General features: G+C 36.1%; 1 non-coding gene across 1 annotated transcript; it reads left to right on the top strand.

The window, feature by feature from the left end:
- Nucleotides 1-1,652: 1,652 nt before the first annotated feature.
- Nucleotides 1,653-1,726, top strand: Trnan-guu. The gene has a single exon. It is a non-coding gene; the product is annotated as a tRNA-Asn (tRNA).
- Nucleotides 1,727-4,650: the final 2,924 nt, after the last annotated feature.

Genomic DNA, 4,650 nt, shown 5'->3' on the forward strand with positions numbered 1-4,650 from the left:
AGCTTCTTACCACACACACACGCACACACACATGCGCGCGCACTCACACATGTATATATAGACTTTAAACCTTATGTTTAACAGAATATTGAATCCTATCTTGTACAGACATTGTGAGCAATGGCGGGAGAGCCGACAGAAGCAATGAGTCAATGGTGAATAGTCGTCGATCTAGAAGTTGCAGATTTGAATACGAAAACTGTTGAAAATATTGCGGGGCGAGTAAGTGGAAAATCCTATGGCAATTCAGAATCTCTGAGCTTTTCTTCAGAAGCTACTTGCATAAATTTATTTGGCACAATTCCATACGAGATAAATCCAAGCCTTTTTGTTACTTTACTTCAGCTCTCCACAAGATTTACATATTTTCTTTAAATGCTTTAATATACATTAGTTTTCTGAAAGACCAAAACAAAGCAAAAAGAAAAAGAGAATTGAGAACCTAAGCTGTATTACCTATGGATACTACCCTTCACCCTTTAATAAAAACCATTAAAAAGAAAGAAAGAGAGAGGTGGGGAGACGGTGAGGGAGAGAGAGAAAAGCAGAGAAAAAGAGAAAAACCCCCTAGCAGCATCGATTTCAGCAGCAGTCTCAGAGGGGGAGAAAGAATTGAAAGTCGGTTAAGTTATTAAGTTATTTGCTCGTCACACTATCAGCCAGGCTTAAACACAATAATGTAATATCGGGAGTGAATGAATGCAAGGGAAGTAATCTATCAGCTATTCACAGTTTCTCTGTCGTCACTACAATGTTTGGATATTATCGAGTCAGGATGAAAAAGAAAAAAAAAAAAAAATAGGCGAAATATAAAAAAAAAGCAAAAGGCAAAAAAATCCTTGGCTAAGATTTTGATTTCTTAATCGATCCCTATTTTTAAGGTCTTTAAATATTTCTTAGATTAAGGATCACAACACACACGCACAATATATATATATTGTCACAGACACGTGTGTGCGTGCGTTTGTGTGTGTGTGGTGTGTGTGTGTGTGTGTGTGTGTGTGTGTGCGTGCGCGCGCGTGCGCGTGTGTGTGTGTATGTGTGTGTTTGTGTGTGTGTGTATGTGTGTGTTTGTGTGTGTGTGTGTGGTGTGTGTGTGTGTGCGTGCGCGCGCGTGCGCGTGTGTGTGTGTATGTGTGTGTTTGTGTGTGTGTGTATGTGTGTGTTTGTGTGTGTGTGTGTGCATGTATTGTATGTATGTACATATATTTTTATATGTATGTATATATATTTATACATACATGCAAATACATATAAATACATACACATACATCAACATATAAACATATACTAAACATACATATTATTAATCTCGCACATTCAACGAATACATTTAATACATTGATGTCCGTGTGATAATAATCGACCTCTACTTTGAGCATAAATATTTTCCTATAATTAAATAGTTTTTATTATCATATCTACATAGATACATTAACTTCAAATATATTATCAACGCAACCTGCATGAGTTCATCGTAAGTTATTAGAGAATAACTATAAACCTTTGTCGATAGAGATAAATTCAAATTGGGAACTATAAGTACATAAGTTTTGAGACCACATTTTATAAAAATGTAAATGACACAAAAAATCAACTGTACAGACATCACTGATTTTATATAGATAAATTAGACACGCTGCACGTCAGTTGTCTCTGTGGCGCAATCGGTTAGCGCGTTCGGCTGTTAACCGAAAGGTTGGTGGTTCGAATCCACCCAGGGACGCAACTTTTAATTTTGAGCGAGATATTAACATTTCTATGAGTTAACATTTCAAATCAAATGTGTGATCCCTCGTTTTGCCACATACCTATGAAACAAAAGTCAAGTCCGTGCGGATCGCAACCAGTCCTTCGATCGACGTAAGTGAAATTGGTTGGCCGATCAGGATTAGACTGGGACTACGAAGCATCAACATCACGTTAATAATAACCGTCATCATCATCATCATCATTGTCACCAACAACACAACTACCTTAGTTACCTCTATTAGCATCCCTACAGTCACTTGCTTTTGCCATCAACATCACCACCAATAAGCCTATACGTGGCGGTTCGACCTGCTGGAAGTAACAACCAAATCGCCCTATAGTCATAACATTATCGTCGTACATGAAGAGAGAGGACTTTTTGAATAATACAAGTACTATATGAACCTAAAAAAGAGGTGATGGTCATGCTTGGAATATGTTTGATCATAGATTTGTTCAATTAATGTCGACCTGAGTGTGAATCAGAGCAACGCACGAGGTGAGCTAATGAGCCAATGAACGGGCTTCTACGCGGTCGCTTGATCCGTTAGAAATAGCAGCCAAATCTTCAAATCACACCTTCCGTCTTTAGAAATAATAATAATAATAATAATAATAATAATAATAATAATAATAATAATAATAATAATAATAATAATTCTTTCTGCTGGAGGCAAAAGGTTTCAAATTTGTGGGAAGGGTACTAGTTGATTACATCAAGCCCAGTGTTTCACTGTTACTTAATTTATCGACCCCGAAAGGATGAAAGGCAAAGTCGATCTCTTCAGAATTTGAACTCAGAACCCAAGGACGAATGAAATATCGTTAAGCATTTCGCCCGGCGTGCTAACGATTCCGCAAGCTAATAATAATAATAATAATATAATAATAATAATAATAATAATAATAATAATAATAATAATAATAACTAATAGTAATATTTGTCCTAATGCAGTACCAGGCAGTGGCTCTCATGGCTTGTGATCTTAACTGATTGGAAGTGTTATGTACATTGTTTTGTCTTGGTATGAAAGATGGACTAGAGCAAATATTCTGCTAAATACCACAGATTTGCTTTTCAGTTGTTTGACCCTAATCAGTTGAGCATGTCCCTTAGTGGCTGACGACATATGCATCTCTGGCCACGAGCAGAAGTAGTGGGGGAGCATCATAGCAGTGTGTTGAAAGGAATTCTTAGAGGTTTGGATAATTCACCTCTGGAAACATGGGTGTTTCGTTCAACATCCTTAAACAACCCTTATTCAGGAACCTTTTGAGCGGGATGGGCTACTCAACCAGAAGAAAATTCTAACTGGACCCCACCTGCAAGATCATGTGCTGTTTATCTTGATATAAGATCACCATGTCGCGCACATATGGTTGGGATGCATCTGTCTAGTGTGCCCTTATCAGACGGGTAGTCACGATGGGTATACTGGGCTTCGTATATTTTACCCCAGTGTCATTTTTATGGCAAGCACTGCTCTCTCACTCAATAATAATAGTAATAACAACAACAACAACAATAATAAACTGCTGCCTTAGATATCCTGAATGATAAATGGCAAGAAAAACCTCTCAATGGCAAATACCCAAAGAGAGTGAATAATGCGGATGTTGACAAAGCCCTGACCCATCAATGGCTAATGGCCTTTGGCTTAAAATCTGAAACAGAAGGGTTTATCATAGCAGCTCAAGATCAATGCCTACCTACAAGGAACTACCAAGTCAACATATTAAAGAACGGCAGTAGCCCAACATGTCGTGTATGTCAACAACAAAATGAAACCATTGATCATGTTGTCTCCAAGTGCAGTCTTCTTGCGCCTACAGAGTATCTCAACAGGGATGAGAGAGCTGCACAATATATTCACTGGGTAATTTGTAAAAGCCTGGACTTGCCCCATGATAAAAACTGGTGGGAACACAAACCATCTCCAGTGCTTGAAAATGACCACATCTCACTCCTCTGGAACTCTACCATTCAAACTGACAGAAAGATAGACGCGAATAGGCCAGACATCATAGTAAAAGACTTCAGACAAAAAACATGCCTCCTCATTGATATGACCTACCAGAAACAGCAAATATAAAGATCTGGAAATAGAAATCAGCAAAATGTGGAACCTGAAGACTAAAACTATACCTGTTGTCATAGGTGCCCTGGGAATGATAGCAAAAGGGGCTGATTGCTACCTAACTCAGATACCAGGAAACCCCAAAATGGCAGAAATTCAAAAGATAGTGCTAATGGGAACTGCTCATATCCTACGCAAAATGCTTTCTTTGTAATCTCAAGTTTTAAAACAAACATAATTTTCGTATGGTTTTTTAGACATTCACTAGTACAACACTAAGTACAAAACCAAATATATAGCACCCTAGGCATAACACCAACATGAACTTCCAGCTTGTTGTTTCTTGAGGTCTCTGGGTGAAACTTGGAGCCAGCTTGTGCAAATGTAAAGCAAAAGTCAAACATAGAATAATAATAATAATAATAATAATAATAATAATAATAATAATAATAATAATAATATAATAATAATAATAATAATAATAATAATAATAATGATACTAATAATAATGATAATGATAATAATAATAATAATAATAATAATAATAATAATAATAATAATAATAATAATGATAATAATAATAATCTTTTTTACTAAAGGCACAAAGCCTGAAATTTCTTGGGAAGGGACTAGTCGATTTCACCGAAAAGATGAAAGGGAAAGTCGATCTCGGCGGAATTTGAACTCGGAACGTAAAGACGGATGAAATGTCGCTAATAATAATAATAATAATAATAATAATAATAATAATAATAATAATAATAATAATAATAATAATAATAATAATAATAATAAATACACTGATGCAATACCAGACACT

This window comes from Octopus sinensis, linkage group LG2 (assembly GCF_006345805.1).
Source record: "Octopus sinensis linkage group LG2, ASM634580v1, whole genome shotgun sequence".
Classification (NCBI taxonomy): Eukaryota; Metazoa; Mollusca; class Cephalopoda; order Octopoda; family Octopodidae; genus Octopus; species Octopus sinensis.